This window comes from Acipenser ruthenus, unplaced genomic scaffold (genome assembly GCF_902713425.1).
Source record: "Acipenser ruthenus unplaced genomic scaffold, fAciRut3.2 maternal haplotype, whole genome shotgun sequence".
Lineage (NCBI taxonomy): Eukaryota > Metazoa > Chordata > Actinopteri > Acipenseriformes > Acipenseridae > Acipenser > Acipenser ruthenus.
Window position 1 is genome coordinate 47,789 of NW_026708463.1, and position 6,000 is coordinate 53,788.

The 6,000-nt window shown below is 43.9% G+C and overlaps 18 non-coding genes and 9 pseudogenes across 18 annotated transcripts; all 27 read right to left on the reverse strand.

The window, feature by feature from the left end:
• Window positions 1–108: 108 nt before the first annotated feature.
• LOC131733292 (5S ribosomal RNA) lies at window positions 109–227 on the reverse strand. Its single transcript, XR_009326196.1, has one exon. It is a non-coding gene; the product is annotated as a 5S ribosomal RNA (ribosomal RNA).
• A 100-nt stretch (window positions 228–327) lies between these two features.
• On the reverse strand, window positions 328–446 carry LOC131733293 (5S ribosomal RNA). The gene has a single exon (XR_009326197.1). It is a non-coding gene; the product is annotated as a 5S ribosomal RNA (ribosomal RNA).
• A 114-nt stretch (window positions 447–560) lies between these two features.
• On the reverse strand, window positions 561–679 carry LOC131733294 (5S ribosomal RNA). Its single transcript, XR_009326198.1, has one exon. It is a non-coding gene; the product is annotated as a 5S ribosomal RNA (ribosomal RNA).
• A 100-nt stretch (window positions 680–779) lies between these two features.
• On the reverse strand, window positions 780–898 carry LOC131733295 (5S ribosomal RNA). Its single transcript, XR_009326199.1, has one exon. It is a non-coding gene; the product is annotated as a 5S ribosomal RNA (ribosomal RNA).
• A 100-nt stretch (window positions 899–998) lies between these two features.
• LOC131733357 (5S ribosomal RNA) lies at window positions 999–1,117 on the reverse strand. Its single transcript, XR_009326260.1, has one exon. It is a non-coding gene; the product is annotated as a 5S ribosomal RNA (ribosomal RNA).
• Window positions 1,118–1,216: 99 nt separating this feature from the next.
• LOC131733402 (5S ribosomal RNA) lies at window positions 1,217–1,325 on the reverse strand (annotated as a pseudogene).
• A 114-nt stretch (window positions 1,326–1,439) lies between these two features.
• Window positions 1,440–1,558, reverse strand: LOC131733367 (5S ribosomal RNA). Its single transcript, XR_009326270.1, has one exon. It is a non-coding gene; the product is annotated as a 5S ribosomal RNA (ribosomal RNA).
• Window positions 1,559–1,658: 100 nt separating this feature from the next.
• LOC131733368 (5S ribosomal RNA) lies at window positions 1,659–1,776 on the reverse strand. The gene has a single exon (XR_009326271.1). It is a non-coding gene; the product is annotated as a 5S ribosomal RNA (ribosomal RNA).
• Window positions 1,777–1,890: 114 nt separating this feature from the next.
• Window positions 1,891–2,009, reverse strand: LOC131733312 (5S ribosomal RNA). The gene has a single exon (XR_009326216.1). It is a non-coding gene; the product is annotated as a 5S ribosomal RNA (ribosomal RNA).
• A 100-nt stretch (window positions 2,010–2,109) lies between these two features.
• On the reverse strand, window positions 2,110–2,218 carry LOC131733406 (5S ribosomal RNA; annotated as a pseudogene).
• Window positions 2,219–2,333: 115 nt separating this feature from the next.
• Window positions 2,334–2,452, reverse strand: LOC131733339 (5S ribosomal RNA). The gene has a single exon (XR_009326242.1). It is a non-coding gene; the product is annotated as a 5S ribosomal RNA (ribosomal RNA).
• A 100-nt stretch (window positions 2,453–2,552) lies between these two features.
• On the reverse strand, window positions 2,553–2,671 carry LOC131733358 (5S ribosomal RNA). Its single transcript, XR_009326261.1, has one exon. It is a non-coding gene; the product is annotated as a 5S ribosomal RNA (ribosomal RNA).
• A 114-nt stretch (window positions 2,672–2,785) lies between these two features.
• Window positions 2,786–2,904, reverse strand: LOC131733315 (5S ribosomal RNA). Its single transcript, XR_009326218.1, has one exon. It is a non-coding gene; the product is annotated as a 5S ribosomal RNA (ribosomal RNA).
• Window positions 2,905–3,004: 100 nt separating this feature from the next.
• Window positions 3,005–3,112, reverse strand: LOC131733411 (5S ribosomal RNA; annotated as a pseudogene).
• A 114-nt stretch (window positions 3,113–3,226) lies between these two features.
• Window positions 3,227–3,345, reverse strand: LOC131733340 (5S ribosomal RNA). Its single transcript, XR_009326243.1, has one exon. It is a non-coding gene; the product is annotated as a 5S ribosomal RNA (ribosomal RNA).
• A 100-nt stretch (window positions 3,346–3,445) lies between these two features.
• On the reverse strand, window positions 3,446–3,563 carry LOC131733372 (5S ribosomal RNA; annotated as a pseudogene).
• A 114-nt stretch (window positions 3,564–3,677) lies between these two features.
• Window positions 3,678–3,796, reverse strand: LOC131733316 (5S ribosomal RNA). The gene has a single exon (XR_009326219.1). It is a non-coding gene; the product is annotated as a 5S ribosomal RNA (ribosomal RNA).
• A 100-nt stretch (window positions 3,797–3,896) lies between these two features.
• On the reverse strand, window positions 3,897–4,015 carry LOC131733297 (5S ribosomal RNA). The gene has a single exon (XR_009326201.1). It is a non-coding gene; the product is annotated as a 5S ribosomal RNA (ribosomal RNA).
• A 114-nt stretch (window positions 4,016–4,129) lies between these two features.
• On the reverse strand, window positions 4,130–4,248 carry LOC131733298 (5S ribosomal RNA). The gene has a single exon (XR_009326202.1). It is a non-coding gene; the product is annotated as a 5S ribosomal RNA (ribosomal RNA).
• Window positions 4,249–4,348: 100 nt separating this feature from the next.
• Window positions 4,349–4,466, reverse strand: LOC131733381 (5S ribosomal RNA; annotated as a pseudogene).
• Window positions 4,467–4,566: 100 nt separating this feature from the next.
• LOC131733376 (5S ribosomal RNA) lies at window positions 4,567–4,685 on the reverse strand (annotated as a pseudogene).
• Window positions 4,686–4,785: 100 nt separating this feature from the next.
• Window positions 4,786–4,904, reverse strand: LOC131733299 (5S ribosomal RNA). Its single transcript, XR_009326203.1, has one exon. It is a non-coding gene; the product is annotated as a 5S ribosomal RNA (ribosomal RNA).
• Window positions 4,905–5,004: 100 nt separating this feature from the next.
• Window positions 5,005–5,123, reverse strand: LOC131733377 (5S ribosomal RNA; annotated as a pseudogene).
• A 100-nt stretch (window positions 5,124–5,223) lies between these two features.
• On the reverse strand, window positions 5,224–5,332 carry LOC131733390 (5S ribosomal RNA; annotated as a pseudogene).
• Window positions 5,333–5,432: 100 nt separating this feature from the next.
• On the reverse strand, window positions 5,433–5,551 carry LOC131733300 (5S ribosomal RNA). Its single transcript, XR_009326204.1, has one exon. It is a non-coding gene; the product is annotated as a 5S ribosomal RNA (ribosomal RNA).
• A 100-nt stretch (window positions 5,552–5,651) lies between these two features.
• LOC131733378 (5S ribosomal RNA) lies at window positions 5,652–5,770 on the reverse strand (annotated as a pseudogene).
• Window positions 5,771–5,870: 100 nt separating this feature from the next.
• Window positions 5,871–5,989, reverse strand: LOC131733301 (5S ribosomal RNA). The gene has a single exon (XR_009326205.1). It is a non-coding gene; the product is annotated as a 5S ribosomal RNA (ribosomal RNA).
• Window positions 5,990–6,000: the final 11 nt, after the last annotated feature.

Below are 6,000 nucleotides of genomic sequence, written 5' to 3' on the forward strand. Positions count from 1 at the left end.
ATTTCTGCTTTCATGACTTTTATGTTTAGTGAGCTGGGGGTGATTCCTCCAAAATTTCCTTTTGTCCTCCACACATTTCAATTGTAAAATGTAATTACAAAAATGTAATGCCTGCAGCACTTGATATTCCCAGGTGGTCTCCCATCCAAGTACTAACCAAGCCCAACATTGCTTAGCTTCTGAGATCAGACGAGATCAGGCTTATTCAAGGTGGTGTGGCCGCAGGCGAGTGCATTTCTGCTTTCATGACTTTTATGTTTAGTGAGCTGGGGGTGATTCCTCCAAAATTTCCTTTTGTCCTCCACACATTTCAATTGTAAAATGTAATGCCTGCAGCACTTGATATTCCCAGGTGGTCTCCCATCCAAGTACTAACCAAGCCCAACATTGCTTAGCTTCTGAGATCAGACGAGATCAGGCTTATTCAAGGTGGTGTGGCCGCAGGCGATTGCATTTCTGCTTTCATGACTTTTATGTTTAGTGAGCTGGGGGTGATTCCTCCAAAATTTCCTTTTGTCCTCCACACATTTCAATTGTAAAATGTAATTACAAAAATGTAATGCCTGCAGCACTTGATATTCCCAGGTGGTCTCCCATCCAAGTACTAACCAAGCCCAACATTGCTTAGCTTCTGAGATCAGACGAGATCAGGCTTATTCAAGGTGGTGTGGCCGCAGGCGATTGCATTTCTGCTTTCATGACTTTTATGTTTAGTGAGCTGGGGGTGATTCCTCCAAAATTTCCTTTTGTCCTCCACACATTTCAATTGTAAAATGTAATGCCTGCAGCACTTGATATTCCCAGGTGGTCTCCCATCCAAGTACTAACCAAGCCCAACATTGCTTAGCTTCTGAGATCAGACGAGATCAGGCTTATTCAAGGTGGTGTGGCCGCAGGCGATTGTATTTCTGCTTTCATGACTTTTATGTTTAGTGAGCTGGGGGTGATTCCTCCAAAATTTCCTTTTGTCCTCCACACATTTCAATTGTAAAATGTAATGCCTGCAGAACTTGATATTCCCAGGTGGTCTCCCATCCAAGTACTAACCAAGCCCAACATTGCTTAGCTTCTGAGATCAGACGAGATCAGGCTTATTCAAGGTGGTGTGGCCGCAGGCGATTGCATTTCTGCTTTCATGACTTTTATGTTTAGTGAGCTGGGGGTGATTCCTCCCAAATTTCCTTTGTCCTCCACACATTTCAATTGTAAAATGTAATGCCTGCAGCACTTGATATTCCCAGGTGGTCTCCCATCCAAGTACTAACCAAGCCCAACATTGCTTAGCTTCTGAGATCAGGCTTATTCAAGGTGGTGTGGCCGCAGGCGATTGCATTTCTGCTTTCATGACTTTTATGTTTAGTGAGCTGGGGGTGATTCCTCCAAAATTTCCTTTTGTCCTCCACACATTTCAATTGTAAAATGTAATGACAAAACTGTAATGCCTGCAGCACTTGATATTCCCAGGTGGTCTCCCATCCAAGTACTAACCAAGCCCAACATTGCTTAGCTTCTGAAATCAGACGAGATCAGGCTTATTCAAGGTGGTGGGGCCGCAGGCGAGTGCATTTCTGCTTTCATGACTTTTATGTTTAGTGAGCTGGGGGTGATTCCTCCAAAATTTCCTTTTGTCCTCCACACATTTCAATTGTAAAATGTAATGCCTGCAGCACTTGATATTCCCAGGTGGTCTCCATCCAAGTACTAACCAAGCCCAACATTGCTTAGCTTCTGAGATCAGACGAGATCAGGCTTATTCAAGGTGGTGTGGCCGCAGGCGATTGTATTTCTGCTTTCATGACTTTTATGTTTAGTGAGCTGGGGGTGATTCCTCCAAAATTTCCTTTTGTCCTCCACACATTTCAATTGTAAAATGTAATTACAAAAATGTAATGCCTGCAGCACTTGATATTCCCAGGTGGTCTCCCATCCAAGTACTAACCAAGCCCAACATTGCTTAGCTTCTGAGATCAGACGAGATCAGGCTTATTCAAGGTGGTGTGGCCGCAAGCGATTGCATTTCTGCTTTCATGACTTTTATGTTTAGTGAGCTGGGGGTGATTCCTCCCAAATTTCCTTTTGTCCTCCACACATTTCAATTGTAAAATGTAATGCCTGCAGCACTTGATATTCCCAGGTGGTCTCCCATCCATGTACTAACCAAGCCCAACATTGCTTAGCTTCTGAGATCAGGCTTATTCAAGGTGGTGTGGCCGCAGGCGATTGCATTTCTGCTTTCATGACTTTTATGTTTAGTGAGCTGGGGGTGATTCCTCCAAAAATTTCCTTTTGTCCTCCACACATTTCAATTGTAAAATGTAATGACAAAAATGTAATGCCTGCAGCACTTGATATTCCCAGGTGGTCTCCCATCCAAGTACTAACCAAGCCCAACATTGCTTAGCTTCTGAAATCAGACGAGATCAGGCTTATTCAAGGTGGTGTGGCCGCAGGCGATTGCATTTCTGCTTTCATGACTTTTATGTTTAGTGAGCTGGGGGTGATTCCTCCAAAATTTCCTTTTGTCCTCCACACATTTCAATTGTAAAATGTAATGCCTGCAGAACTTGATATTCCCAGGTGGTCTCCCATCCAAGTACTAACCAAGCCCAACATTGCTTAGCTTCTGAGATCAGACGAGATCAGGCTTATTCAAGGTGGTGTGGCCGCAGGCGATTGCATTTCTGCTTTCATGACTTTTATGTTTAGTGAGCTGGGGGTGATTCCTCCAAAATTTCCTTTTGTCCTCCACACATTTCAATTGTAAAATGTAATTACAAAAATGTAATGCCTGCAGCACTTGATATTCCCAGGTGGTCTCCCATCCAAGTACTAACCAAGCCCAACATTGCTTAGCTTCTGAGATCAGACGAGATCAGGCTTATTCAAGGTGGTGTGGCCGCAAGCGATTGCATTTCTGCTTTCATGACTTTTATGTTTAGTGAGCTGGGGGTGATTCCTCCCAAATTTCCTTTTGTCCTCCACACATTTCAATTGTAAAATGTAATGCCTGCAGCACTTGATATTCCAGGTGGTCTCCCATCCAAGTACTAACCAAGCCCAACATTGCTTAGCTTCTGAGATCAGGCTTATTCAAGGTGGTGTGGCCGCAGGCGATTGCATTTCTGCTTTCATGACTTTTATGTTTAGTGAGCTGGGGGTGATTCCTCCAAAATTTCCTTTTGTCCTCCACACATTTCAATTGTAAAATGTAATGACAAAAATGTAATGCCTGCAGCACTTGATATTCCCAGGTGGTCTCCCATCCAAGTACTAACCAAGCCCAACATTGCTTAGCTTCTGAAATCAGACGAGATCAGGCTTATTCAAGGTGGTGTGGCCGCAGGCGATTGCATTTCTGCTTTCATGACTTTTATGTTTAGTGAGCTGAGGGTGATTCCTCCAAAATTTCCTTTTGTCCTCCACACATTTCAATTGTAAAATGTAATGCCTGCAGCACTTGATATTCCAGGTGGTCTCCCATCCAAGTACTAACCAAGCCCAACATTGCTTAGCTTCTGAGATCAGACGAGATCAGGCTTATTCAAGGTGGTGTGGCCGCAGGCGATTGCATTTCTGCTTTCATGACTTTTATGTTTAGTGAGCTGGGGGTGATTCCTCCAAAATTTCCTTTTGTCCTCCACACATTTCAATTGTAAAATGTAATTACAAAAATGTAATGCCTGCAGCACTTGATATTCCCAGGTGGTCTCCCATCCAAGTACTAACCAAGCCCAACATTGCTTAGCTTCTGAGATCAGACGAGATCAGGCTTATTCAAGGTGGTGTGGCCGCAAGCGATTGCATTTCTGCTTTCATGACTTTTATGTTTAGTGAGCTGGGGGTGATTCCTCCAAAATTTCCTTTTGTCCTCCACACATTTCAATTGTAAAATGTAATGCCTGCAGCACTTGATATTCCCAGGTGGTCTCCCATCCAAGTACTAACCAAGCCCAACATTGCTTAGCTTCTGAGATCAGACGAGATCAGGCTTATTCAAGGTGGTGTGGCCGCAGGCGATTGCATTTCTGCTTTCATGACTTTTATGTTTAGTGAGCTGGGGGTGATTCCTCCAAAATTTCCTTTTGTCCTCCACACATTTCAATTGTAAAATGTAATTACAAAAATGTAATGCCTGCAGCACTTGATATTCCCAGGTGGTCTCCCATCCAAGTACTAACCAAGCCCAACATTGCTTAGCTTCTGAGATCAGACGAGATCAGGCTTATTCAAGGTGGTGTGGCCGCAGGCGATTGCATTTCTGCTTTCATGACTTTTATGTTTAGTGAGCTGGGGGTGATTCCTCCAAAATTTCCTTTTGTCCTCCACACATTTCAATTGTAAAATGTAATGCCTGCAGCACTTGATATTCCCAGGTGGTCTCCCATCCAAGTACTAACCAAGCCCAACATTGCTTAGCTTCTGAGATCAGACGAGATCAGGCTTATTCAAGGTGTTTGGCCGCAGGCGATTGCATTTCTGCTTTCATGACTTTTATGTTTAGTGAGCTGGGGGTGATTCCTCCAAAATTTCCTTTTGTCCTCCACACATTTCAATTGTAAAATGTAATGCCTGCAGAACTTGATATTCCCAGGTGGTCTCCCATCCAAGTACTAACCAAGCCCAACATTGCTTAGCTTCTGAGATCAGACAAGATCAGGCTTATTCAAGGTGGTGTGGCCGCAGGCGATTGCATTTCTGCTTTCATGACTTTTATGTTTAGTGAGCTGGGGGTGATTCCTCCAAAATTTCCTTTTGTCCTCCACACATTTCAATTGTAAAATGTAATGCCTGCAGCACTTGATATTCCCAGGTGGTCTCCCATCCAAGTACTAACCAAGCCCAACATTGCTTAGCTTCTGAGATCAGACGAGATCAGGCTTATTCAAGGTGGTGTGGCCGCAGGCGATTGCATTTCTGCTTTCATGACTTTTATGTTTAGTGAGCTGGGGGTGATTCCTCCAAAATTTCCTTTTGTCCTCCACACATTTCAATTGTAAAATGTAATGCCTGCAGAACTTGATATTCCCAGGTGGTCTCCCATCCAAGTACTAACCAAGCCCAACATTGCTTAGCTTCTGAGATCAGACAAGATCAGGCTTATTCAAGGTGGTGTGGCCGCAGGCGATTGCATTTCTGCTTTCATGACTTTTATGTTTAGAGAGCTGGGGGTGATTCCTCCAAAATTTCCTTTTGTCCTCCACACATTTCAATTGTAAAATGTAATGCCTGCAGCACTTGATATTCCCAGGTGGTCTCCCATCCAAGTACTAACCAAGCCCAACATTGCTTAGCTTCTGAGATCAGGCTTATTCAAGGTGGTATGGCCGCAGGCGATTGCATTTCTGCTTTCATGACTTTTATGTTTAGTGAGCTGGGGGTGATTCCTCCAAAATTTCCTTTTGTCCTCCACACATTTCAATTGTAAAATGTAATGCCTGCAGCACTTGATATTCCCAGGTGGTCTCCCATCCAAGTACTAACCAAGCCCAACATTGCTTAGCTTCTGAGATCAGACGAGATCAGGCTTATTCAAGGTGGTGTGGCCGCAGGCGATTGCATTTCTGCTTTCATGACTTTTATGTTTAGTGAGCTGGGGGTGATTCCTCCAAAATTTCCTTTTGTCCTCCACACATTTCAATTGTAAAATGTAATGCCTGCAGAACTTGATATTCCCAGGTGGTCTCCCATCCAAGTACTAACCAAGCCCAACATTGCTTAGCTTCTGAGATCAGACAAGATCAGGCTTATTCAAGGTGGTGTGGCCGCAGGCGATTGCATTTCTGCTTTCATGACTTTTATGTTTAGTGAGCTGGGGGTGATTCCTCCAAAATTTCCTTTTGTCCTCCACACATTTCAATTGTAAAATGTAATGCCTGCAGCACTTGATATTCCCAGGTGGTCTCCCATCCAAGTACTAACCAAGCCCAACATTGCTTAGCTTCTGAGATCAGACGAGATCAGGCTTATTCAAGGTGGTGTGGCCGCAGGCGATTGCATTTC